The sequence below is a fragment of the Falco cherrug genome, unplaced genomic scaffold (genome assembly GCF_023634085.1).
Source record: "Falco cherrug isolate bFalChe1 unplaced genomic scaffold, bFalChe1.pri scaffold_35, whole genome shotgun sequence".
NCBI classification, from domain to species: Eukaryota; Metazoa; Chordata; class Aves; order Falconiformes; family Falconidae; genus Falco; species Falco cherrug.
In genome coordinates, this window is record NW_026599480.1 from 1,460,081 (window position 1) to 1,472,155 (window position 12,075).

Sequence of the window (12,075 nt, forward strand, 5' to 3'; positions counted from 1 at the left end):
GCTCCAGGGGGCTCTGCAAGTCGGGGTGCCCGGTGCCCGTGCCCGGGGCACCTGCCGGCGCCTCTTTCCCTCCTTAGCTCTCAGCTCCCCCCCAGGGCTGCCCCGGCCAACCCTGACTCCAGCTGCCCCGGGGCCTGGCACAGCGGGGGGCTGGAACCTCCCCACAGAACCCCCGGGCAGCCAGCAGGCAGCAGACACCCCTGTGCCAGCCCAAGGGGCATCCCTCACCCCACGGCCGGCCACAGGTCCCCTCAGCCGGGCCACAGCCCCAGCACAGGCTGTGCCTGCCCAGCCCAACATGGCTGCCAGGAGGCTGAGGGTGGGCAGTGGCAGCTCCCAGCATGCCCCGGGAACAGCCTGGCCATGGGGTGGTGCCAGGCCTACAGCTCCCAGCATGCCCCGGGAACAGCCTGGCCATGGGGTGGTGCCAGGCCTACAGCTCCCAGCATGCCCCGGGAACAGCCTGGCCATGGGGTGGTGCCAGGCCTACAGCTCCCAGCATGCCCCGGGAACAGCCTGGCCATGGGGTGGTGCCAGGCCTACAGCTCCCAGCATGCCCTGGGAACAGCCTGGCCATGGGGTGGTGCCAGGCCTACAGCTCCCAGCATGCCCCGGGAACAACCTGGCCATGGGGTGGCCCCGGGCCTACAGCTCCCAGCATGCCCCGGGGCACGCCTTCTCCCAGCAGGCCATGGGACATCCCTGCCCAGCAGTCAGGCCCTGGGAGGACACCAGCCCCCAGCCCGGGCCCTGTAGGCGCCATGGCCCCTTCCCGGGACTGCCCGAGCACAGGCCCCGGCCCCGGAGCCCCCGTGGGCAGAGACGAGGGGAAGGGAGGCACTGAGCGGCAGGGAGAGGTGGGTCAAGGCGGAGGGGTGGCCGGAGAGGGGCAGGGAGAGCGGGGGGGGCTGGGCAGGGATGGAGAAAGGACAGGGACTGACGAGGAGCGGGCAGAGGGATGCAGCGGGACAGAGACAGAGGGGCAGTGGGGTGCCGCAAGGGATGCAGGATCAGCAGCAGGAGAGAGGGCTAGGGAGAGGAGCGGAGGGGCGGGAAGGGGGACGGAGGCACAGACCAGCAGAGGCAGGGCGAGGGGACAGGATCCGTGAGCGGCTTGTGACTTTGGCAGTGGGCAGCAAAGCTGCTTCTGTGGGTCTTTCCTTTCCCCCTCTGCCCTTATCCCCTCCCCACCCTTCCCCTCGGTGAGGCTGTGTCTGTGGTGTGCCTGCTCTGGTGAAAGGAGCTCCTGCACCAGCCTGAGGGCAAAAGAAGAGGGGCAAGGAGCGAGCTGTCGCAGTCCTTAGTTTGCAGGTTTCATGTATCGGCCCTCTTCAGAAAACACAGCGTGTCTGTGTGTCAGTGGTGCCGGCAGATTTTTATTCTTTATAGCAATTCCTTTAAATACCGGGCTTCATGCAGAAGGTTCACACGGTGCTGTGCTTGTAGTAAACGGAATTGCTTTTATGCATGCTGCATTCTGGAGGTGGCAAGTGCCAGGTTAGAGATGAAGATGGAAATGAAAGCAAGTGACGCACACGCAGTGGTGATCCTGCCACAAGCATGCTGTGTATTGGCCTGGGAGAACGCTGCAGGGACTCTCAGAAGTCAAGGTTTTCAGTGCTGTTTCTGTGTTTGATACCCAAGGGATGGCTTCCCTCTGCATGCATTTCTGGGCAGGCGTGTGCGTGGAACATAGGGGTGTCTCTGTGCCGTAAGTGGGACTGATGGCAGCTTTTCATTTCATTCCAACTCAAAAGTAAAGAAAGATTGTACCTGCAAAAGAATTCAAACAGCCGTCTTTGTTTCCCAGAGCGAGCATACAAGCATGGGGGAGCGGTTTGCAGGTTCAGAACTTCAGCCAGCTCTGGATGGTAAACCCTCAGGAGAGGAAAGAGAAGCCCCACTTTTTTAACTACAGCTCTGCTTCCCTTAATGTGTCTTCTTGTTAGATTGTGTCGGTAGTCAGATTAAAAGCACATGATTAAACTGTGCTTGTTCATGAAGATATTTGAGGGTTATTTACGGCCTTAAATCCTCTTACGAGTGGGGCACTCTGTTGCCCTGTGGGCAGTACAATGTCGTGACTGGTAATTTTCCTTTTCTTGCCTAGTGTACGGATGCATTTCTGAAGGCGAGTGTTGGGTCTTATTGGCGCCGCACAAGAAACCAACGTGTGAAACCCAGACATTCACTGTTAGAAACAGGAAGAAGCTATGGGCCCTTGCTTCAGATTCTGCAAAAGATGTACCAAGGCTGAGGAAAGTGGCAAAAAGGGAAGAAATGCCGTAGCATAACTTTGGGATGGCAGGTGAGGTTTCCATCAGTGTTCCTCAAACGTAGCAGCCTCATTTGGTTTGCGGATGTGGTATTGAACTCAAACTGCGAGACTGGTTTCCTTTATTGCGGGTGGTACTGTAGCGCACGTACCTTTCATGTCCCAAGGAAGTTGCCAAGGCTGTAGTTAACCTTCCGCAGAACCACCTCAAATTTTCCGTAGCGCGTGATTTCCTTCAACAGTCAAGTCCAGGTCTGTGGCATACAATAACCCCTACCCCGTTTGGGATCTGGATGTGGTTGATTTTTAATTCAGACTTATCTGCTGTTAGAGATGTTTGGGTTTTGGTCCAAATAGGGAAATGCTGATTGTGTGCATTCTTTTGCTTTTTCCATAGTGTTGTTCCATGTTTAGTCATTTGTTCCTTACAAAAATAATGTATGGGTGTCTATGAAGCTGGAGGTGTTTACGTTCTTGTGGCTGAATGTAGCAGTGGAGCTATCTTGCTGTACTTAAAGCAAGAGCAGCTTAATGTAACTTCACTTAAAATCTGGTCTTGGTAGGCAAATCCTACCCTGATAAGCATTTAAAACAAGCAAACAAAAAATTCAAATCTGTGACAAGGTATAGGTGGAGCACCTGAACTGGTGCAAGGCAGCAGTTCTCTCGCTGATACCCACACATTGCAGGTTGCCATCACGACCTTGAAATAGTGCGCCATTAATGTTAACTACTAGCAGCGACCTTGAAATAGTGCGCCATTAATGTTAACTACTAGCAGCGACCTTGAAATAGTGCGCCATTAATGTTAACTACTAGCAGCTTGTGAACCTAACAGTCAAGGTAGAAAATAATTTCCCACTGCCACCTTTTTTTAGTTTTCTTTTATGTTTTAAAGTGTCTGATTTGATACTTTCCGGTGTATTTGAAACCTGTGTCATATCCTACGTAGTTTGTGACAAGTGTGTGGCAGATGGGACTTTTCTGCTTGGAGAGGTGGTGAGATGGAGAGTGGAGAATGGTTATATGGCACAAGCGCAGAAGTATAAAAAGGGATTAAGAGGCTTGTGTACCTTGCTGCCGGTTCAGTGGCATGAGAATTCCTGTAACGACAAATTCCTTCTGGCTCTGAAGGAAGGAACGTGCCAGCCTGCTGAGTTTCCAACCAGAGCAACACTAGCAACGGATGTTGTTCCCAAATGGTGAGGTGGTTGTAAGCTTCATCAGTAGTAGAAGCTGTGGAGAAAGTCAGGAATCGTCTGCCGTTCTGCAAGTCAAGTGCTTGGCTCTTTTGTCACTAGTGTTGATTTAAGGGTGCATCGCTTATAAAGAGCACTTGACCTTTGTAATTCTCCATACTGCTAAGTTCTGGGTGCCATCAGAGAACCACTGTGCTGTGAAGGCCCTGTAAACATACGGCGATGTTTGTGTTTATCCATTTTGCCTTCCCTTAGATGATGTTATTTTGTCATTTGAAACCTTAGTGGCAGGATTTGGGGCTTTATCCTGATCAGGCATCTAAGGGCCAGCTCTCGGCTGCAGCTGCAGCAGAAGTGTTCAGGTGGTTTGAGCACCAAATGAAACTTCCACTTGGCTGTCATTTTGGCTTTTCCCTTCCTCTTTAAAATTTATATTTTAATTAAGAGTTTTAAGTATTTGGCTTCCTTACAGAAAAAACCCCCAGTGCTATCCTTGTCCTGTTATGATAAGGCCCTAATCTGGAGGGCAGAAAGCGGAGACCACCAGGAAGATGTTGAGAGGAAGGGGAAGAATGTTAGAGCCGTGAGTTGGGTGTTCTGAGATCTGAGGAGATGGAAAAGGTGCCTCCCAGGTAGCTAAAGGGAAGCACAGGAGAGCAGCTGGGAGCCAGAAGTGTGGTGTGGGCATATGGAAGTGCTACGCTGTGGTGTGTTAGGCAAATTATTTTTAGGAACTTTCTCATTTGTTGTCATTTCCCAGGCTCCTGAGGTGCAGGAATGCTGGAGGCAAGAAGCTGCCAGCATCAACTACGTGGAAAATGAACACTTCTATCTCCATTTCACTTTCCTCACTTCTGTGTTGCGGTGGCAGGGCAGTACAGACCCTGACCCGGACCCGGACCCTGACCCTGACCCTGCGAGTACGCAGGCAGCTTGTGTGGCCAGTGCCGGTGCGGTTCTGGCACAGAGGATCAAGCGCTTCCTGCTTCAGAGCTGTCAGGCTGACACTCTTCAGCACTCAATGAAGCTCTAAATTACAGCTAAAGGAGGACAGAAATTTTGCTTCAGAGCTTGATAATGTCGTTCTGATCCATCCTTTTGCTTGTTCAGTGGCTACAGAAGGGAACCACTGCCTTGGTAGGAGCATCCATTGAGTTCTTCGTGTGTGATATTAGAGGATCATTGTGTCTGTTTACGCATGAGACCATTACAGCAGGTGTTTTGAAGATGTTCACGTGTGGTACATAAAACCTTTGCCAGTAAAACAGTAAATCCACGCAGTGGGGTCTAAAGCACACAGATCCAGTGCGATCCTCCAAAGAGCTTTGAAAGTGTCTCCCCAAGGGTACAGACCTGGCTGTTGGTGATTCTGTTGAACTGCCAGTTGCTTGGTTGAAGTTGCTATGTCAGAAGTCATCTTCTGGGGGCCGAATGCTGCAAATGGTAGAATGTTTAAGGAAGCAAATGAATAACCTTCAGACTTGATTTTACTCTTTTAACAGATTGTACACAAATGGGAGGCCTGAGCAGGCTGCCTTTAGCAGGGGAACGTGACCTGACTGCACAGGAGGCAAGGAACTCCCTTCTCTCGCTGACCATGAGCCCTCAGTTTCAAGGCAGATGTGAAGAGGAATATTTGACCCGTGGGAAATGCAACTTCAGATACGTAAGCCAGGTGGGACTGCCATGTGAGCCCTGTGATAGGAGCCGTGTATCCCAACCGTGAACGTAGAGGCTGGGCCCAGTTTTTAGCTTGGTTCAATATGAGCTCTGCTGACTGATTCTGTGATCAAGAGCAGGCAAGTCTGCCCCCTGAGAGGATGTTGTCGTGGGTGGAAGGGTTGAAGTGCAGTGACTGCGTCAACAAACAGGTGGTTTGAAAAGTCTTTTGGGCAAGGATCTGGTACGCTGGTGTAATGCCTTTTCCCTTTACAAAGGTGTCCAGTAAACACAAGTGTTCCTGCATGTGTCCAGTAGCGCAGAGACCTCTGTACTTTCTTTGGACTGATTGTTGTGTAAGATCTGGGGGTTTTGGGACAGTTCTGAAAATTGTTCAGAAGGTGTCTTGAATGTTGGGTGAAATGGGTCATCACTTCCATAAACCTCTAGCCTGTAAAGAAGAGCCATGGATGTAAGGAGATTTTCTTTTTTTCTCTCCTTATTGTTACTGGGAGGAAAAGCAGTGATTAACTATTGACCTGTGATACCCCCAGGTGCAGACTGTGCAGTGCGTTTGAGGTGGATCGCTCCTGTACTGCCAAGACTGAGCCCAGACTCCTCGATGCTTTGCACACTGGCACTGGAAGTCCTTGTGCAGCTGTGGGTACTGGCTTTCTGTGCTGCAGTGTGAAAAACACAAAACACCGGGGTTGGGGTTTGCAGAGAAGTGGGAAAAAGTTGATTATTTTGTGCTAGGAAGAGAATGTCCTGTAGTTTTCAGACTTTGCACCTCTCCACTTGGAATTTAAAAGCTGCTTTTAACTCTGCTGCTATGTTTCAGTGGGCGGGAAGGTGTCCGGTTGTCACAGATGATCCGTTCCCTTGAGAAGGATCTTTCCCTTCTGAGTTGAGCTTTCTTTGCTTGGCGTGGAAAGTGCCTTAAGCTGAACGATTTCAGATGGCAGTGAAGGAATTACATCGACATGGGGATTTAGCAACAAACCCAAAGGTATGTCGTCTTACATTTCAGTATATGATTTTTTAAAATCAGGATTTGCTGGGTTTTGAGCAGGAGACCCATTTTGCATGTGCCTACATAAACCCCATTTTCATGGATAGATGCATGCAGTATGTTTTGTGATGTGATACTCAATTACGTATAAGCTGTTCTATGCTGTGCTCTTCTGGGCTTGTCGTAGTCCTTTGAAACACAGCCCTCTGCATCAAGGGGGCAAGCTGTGTCACCTGCTTTCCCCCACAACATAGAGCAATGTAACTGTCATAAATACAGGCTGAGCAAAACTAGTTGAGAGATTTGTGGGCTACTGTTAGCATCACAGTGGGCCAGGAATTAGCCCATGCTTACTAATAAGTTCCTGTATTTTAATTATCCTACGCCACCCGAGGGGCAGGACAGTGTCAGGGCACTTCCCCAGGGCATAAAACTGGACATGTCTGCTTCTCTCCGAGGGTCCGCTGTGTACAAAGCATCCTTCAGCACTATCTGGGTGCCTGGTGTTCTCAAAGGGTCCCAAATGGATAAAGTTCACTCCTGCTGCCTGCTTGTCAGCAGGAACTCTGTCTGCAGCTGTGCTTCTGTGCGGTGAGAAACTTCCTCATGTTCTTTGCTTGGCAGACCTGGCGTGTCTTCTGTCTTCCTTTGCTTCCTTTCGATTCAGTGTTTCAGCGATGGTTAGATATGGAGCAAAGATTTCTTAGGCTTGTGTCTCGCCAGCTTTCAGTAAAGATACTAAACCTATTTAGACTTGGGTAACTGAACAGCTCTTCTGGCTTCCTATCCTCAGGAGTGTCAACAGGGGAGACATAGATGTTCATCTTTGCGTACCTCTCGGACCACTGATGGTTGGATTTCCATGCTTGTGCTTGAGAACAGCTTCACGCTCAGGTTCTCAAGGCCAGTGTTTGGGAGGTTAACGGAACATGCTAGCGGGTGGTGTGGCAGGCTCTGTGAGGAAAGCTCAAGACTTAATTGCAGAACTGGTATCTCCAGTGGAGGTATTTCAGTTATGTTGCATTGGAGTTGGTATTGGCATGTGGCATGGGGTACTCACGTATTGAGGTATTTACTGTCAGTGAAGAGGTTCCGTAGTTGCTTTCTTATGGAAAAGACTGGTTTTCCATGCTTGTAATTCTATAAATAAGTCGTATATCTAAACCGCGGCATTTTTATTCAAAAAGAGGACAGATGCAGTCTGCTCTCTGGAAGTCCAAGGGAGCAGTTCTGCTGCCCCCCCTCCTTACTTCTCAAGAATCAAACCTCTTAACATGTCACGATGGCCATGGCCCAGATGGCCTCCAGCCATCACATCACCCACAAGTCCTTCTCTGTTAGCAAACAACAGCTGCAGGGTGCTCCTTCCCTAGCAGGCTCCCTCACCAGCTGGGTCAGGAAGGTCTCGTCCGCACAGCTCAGGAAGCTCCTAGAGCCTTTCCTCTCTGCTGTACTGTATTTCCAGCAGACATCTGGGAAGCTCAATTCCCTCATGAGAACAAGGGTAGCGATGGTGAGATTTCTCCCAGCTGCTGATTGATAGAATATTTCATCTGCCTCTTCATCCTGCTGTGGTGGTCTTAAGAGCCTCCCACCATGACATCCGCATTGCTGGCCTTTCCCCTCGTTCGTACCCATAAACACTCGGCCCTTTCATCACTATCATCAAGCTCTAGACAGTCAAAACACTCCTTAGCGCAGTGTCAGTCTCGGTCTCCACTGGAAGCCCTGCCTTCCTGGGGTGGGGTGTGCCAGGGGGGTGCTTGGGTGGGTGGCAGCATGCCGGGGGCATGGCTGCCCTGAGGAGGCTGGGCTGTGAGGTCACAAGCCCCAGTGTTCCACACCATGATACGTTGTGCCGTGGGCGTGGTCCATCAGTGCCAGCAGCAGCAGCAGCAGTGGTGACTGCAGCAGCAGCAGCAGCAGCAGCAGCATGGTGCAGGCACAGGGGGCTGTGTCCCTCTCCTGCATCCTTATCCTCTTCCTCCTGGTGGCCCTGCAAGCCCAGGACACTTGGGCTGCTCCGTGGCGATTAGGTAGGTTGGCGGGTGAGGGCTGGAACCCAACCCTGGGCAGTGTGGTGTGGCAGCCTTCCCCGGCCTGCGAGTCGGGGCCAGAGCTGCACAGCAGGGCCAGGCATTAGTCCACGGGAGTGCTTGTCCTCTGGCTGGGTCACAGCCGTGCCTGGTGCCGTGACTCCACTGCTCCTGGGCTGCGCTCTGGCTATCAGCTTTGGGGACATCTGTCCTTGGGAGATGTCCATTCAGGAAGGCGGGAGCATTCCTGCTCTAGCCCTGCAGTGCTCTCCTTGGGCAACCCCAGGTCCCCAACACACAGCCCCATCTCGCAGGCCAGGGGAAGTAACAGGGCAGCTGTGGTGCAGCAGACTCTCAGTAGTCTCAGAAGTAGGCACTTCTCCATGAGACAAAAAAAAAGGTGATTTTTTTTTTCCCTCCAGTCCTTTCCTGTGGGCTTCTTTAGTGCCCAGTAGAGTTGTCCCAGTAAGAATTCCTAAGAGGCTGTATGTTTGTCCACCTGGTCTTTGAAGGGTGTTGCACGTGGCCTGGAAACAGTACTTTGAAAGCTTTCCGGTCCCAGCCAACAGGTGTGTCACATTAAGAAGGGGGATTCCTCAAACCCTTCATATTTGATCAACCTGTCAATTTCCCCAGACAGACGATACCCTCATGGCCGACCAGCTAGCCCGCTACCTGCGTTTTGACAGCCCACTGTAGACGAGAGTGATTCAACTAACCTATTCAACGTCACTGAGCCAGATCCTTATATCAGTTATTCAGATCTCCAGAGACTTACACAAGCTCAAGATTTTTATTATACAAACTGCTAGTTTATGAAAGGATAAGGTTCAAAGACTGCTGGTGATAATATAGTAACTGCAAATCAAGCTTAAAACAACGCACCTAATAAAAGCTGGTATGAGATAGTCACTGAATATAGTTCTTACCCAGTTGGCATCTCTATGTGGGAGAAGACAGGTTCAGCCTGTCGACAGATCCCCGAAGATACGATGGAATCTTCCCTCCCTTCCCCCGTCCAGTGCACACTTCTTATACCTCATAGTATATTGCACCTTCCTTATCATACACAGGACTGATTACATGTTTCTTGCTTCTACAGCAAAATTGTACCCATCCTGAGACAGCAGTGCTGAAGGTCTTTATGCATGCTCTCCGGGCAGGGTTTTGCCCTCTTCTGGAGGGACCTATTTGGGTTGGAGGTCGTGACCTCCCACTGCCACATTTGTCTTTGTCCTATTTTCACCTAATTTTCTGTTGATGTCAGCGGATGGCAAGGTCTTGTCAGCTTGCATTCTCTCGCGACCAAAACTTTCCTCACTTGAAGGCTCTGTTCTGCATTGCTTAGATAATGGTGTTCTTACTGCTCTCTGGTCTTTGTTTCCCGGCTTTCCTAAGGCTGCCTCCCTTCATGAGAAGTCCCTTCATGCATAACTGCTTCAGAGAGTGGGTCAGCTTGACCTGAACTTTGTGCACAGATTTGTTTCACGTGTAGTTACCCTCTAAACCGGAGTGTAGTAATTTGGGAGTTGAGACAACAACTTCCCCCTTTTGGGCTTATTTTGGTCCCAGACCAGTGCGTTTTCTTGACACTCAGGTGGAGCCTGAGTGACTCCAGCCCTACCCATTGTAGTCACTATTGGTATTGCGTGCCCTGTGAGGTGTGGCAGTACCTGGGAGGCGGGTGACTTTGGGGCGGAGGTGTGTGATTTCATGGGAGCTTCTCTGTTCTGTTTGTTTACAGGCCTGGCTGCAGGCGATGGATATGCAGCTTCCCAGCGGGGTGCCAGGGCTGACGGGCTGGGAGACGGCATGGGTACGTGATGGCTTCTTACTTGGAGAGCTGCCCGCTCCAAGCCCAAATGTGAGCGAGGCGTCCCTTGCAGGTGTGGCAGTATAGACCTTTGTCATTGCGTGTGCCATGTCATGACATGATCCCCTCAAAGGTTCTGCTCTTCCGTTGTGCCAGCGTCTGTCACAGTGCATGTCACAAACTTCTCATGGGTGTTTGGTTGCAGCTGTGGCTCCAGCTCCTGGTCTGGATCCTGTGCTGGAGCTCACCTGGTATGCCAGGGGCGCATCGTCAGCCCTGGCTGAGTTCACAGACGAAGCACTCCTGCTAAGTATCTTATTAGTGAGAGCTTTAACTTGATACTTTCTTTCACGTGCCTCAAGGAAGAAAACCTGTTGGCAATACAGAGAAGCCTCCCCACGTGTCATCGCCAGACCTAGAGGAAATCATGAAAGATCTGGATAAAGCAGCACCAGGTGGGTATACGTCCCTCTGAACCAGAGAAGTTGGGAAGCTGAGGGCAGAGGCATGTGTGGAGAAGCCGTAGCCTCCACAAGCAGAAAGGGATCGATCAGAGCCTTGCTGCACTGATGCTGGATTTCATGCCTTGCAAGCACTGGTGAGCTGCAGAGATGGTCCGGAGTCTCTGCTGCGGCTTGTGGTTCAGGCCGAGTCCCAGGCACAGCTGCGGCCCTGGTGACACCGTTCCCGGCCAGAGCTGTTGTGGGCAGCTGTTGGTACCCAGCTGGCAGGAACTGGAGATGCTCGTGCCTTGCTGCCAGTTGCCGGAGGGGAGACTGCCCGTGGGTGGCCGAGAGGATGCACAGGCAGCTTGGGGTCACTGAGCCTGGCAGCCTTTGCTGCGTCTGTAGGCATGCCCTGGCCAGGATTGCAGCAGCCCCAGCTTCACAGCCTCCTTCATGCCCGTTGTTCTCCCTGACGGGTAGAAGACTCTCCGTGACACCTTGGGGGCAGGGAGAGGTGGGGGCTGGACACCCAGCTTCAGGCAGGACGCCTGACTTGAAGGCAGCTAAACTGAAGGGCTGTGCATTGAGTCAGTGGTGCTTTACCTCTTTCTAGTTGTGGTTCTGGTACCTTGGTCATGCTTTTCCTCTTGTTTTGGGAGACCGTGGGCTCTTCTATGCCTCAGCTAACACTGGTGAAGGACTTTACTAAATACGCGTGCTTCCCAGGCAGGGTTTTGCCCTCTTCTGGAGGGACCTATTTGGGTTGGAGGTCGTGACCTCCCACTGCCACATTTGTCTTTGTCCTATTTTCACCTAATTTTCTGTTGATGTCAGCGGATGGCAAGGTCTTGTCAGCTTGTATTCTCTCGCGACCAAAACTTTCCTCACTTGAAGGCTTCGATCTGCATTGCTTAGATAATGGTGTTCTTACTGCTCTCTGGTCTTTGTTTCCCGGCTTTCCTAAGGCTGCCTCCCTTCATGAGAAGTCCCTTCATGCATAACTGCTTCAGAGAGTGGGTCAGCTTGACCGGAACTTTGTGCACAGATTTGTTTCACGTGTAGTTACCCTCTAAACCAGAGTGTAGTAATTTGGGAGTTGAGACAACAACTTCCCCCTTTTGGGCTTATTTTGGTCCCAGACCAGTGCGTTTTCTTGACACTCAGGTGGAGCCTGAGTGACTCCAGCCCTACACGTTGTAGTTACTATTGGTATTGCGTGCCCTGTGAGGTGTGGCAGTACCTGGGAGGCGGGTGACTTTGGGGCGGAGGTGTGTGATTTCATGGGAGCTTCTCTGTTCTGTTTGTTTACAGGCCTGGCTGCAGGCGATGGATATGCAGCTTCCCAGCGGGGTGCGAGGGCTGACAGGCTGGGAGACGGCATGGGTACGTGATGGCTTCTTACTTGGAGAGCTGCCCGCTCCAAGCCCAAATGTGAGCGAGGCGTCCCTTGCAGGTGTGGCAGTATAGACCTTTGTCATTGCGTGTGCCATGTCATGACATGATCCCCTCAAAGGTTCTGCTCTTCCGTTGTGCCAGCGTCTGTCACAGTGCATGTCACAAACTTCTCATGGGTGTTTGGTTGCAGCTGTGGCTCCAGCTCCTGGTCTGGATCCTGTGCTGGAGCTCACCTGGTAT

General features: G+C 51.6%; 1 long non-coding RNA gene across 1 annotated transcript; it reads left to right on the forward strand.

The window, feature by feature from the left end:
- The first annotated feature begins 729 nt into the window (after window positions 1-729).
- On the forward strand, window positions 730-5,836 carry LOC129735118 (uncharacterized). Its single transcript, XR_008730571.1, has 3 exons — window positions 730-857; window positions 2,111-2,308; window positions 4,977-5,836. It is a non-coding gene; the product is annotated as an uncharacterized LOC129735118 (long non-coding RNA).
- Window positions 5,837-12,075: the final 6,239 nt, after the last annotated feature.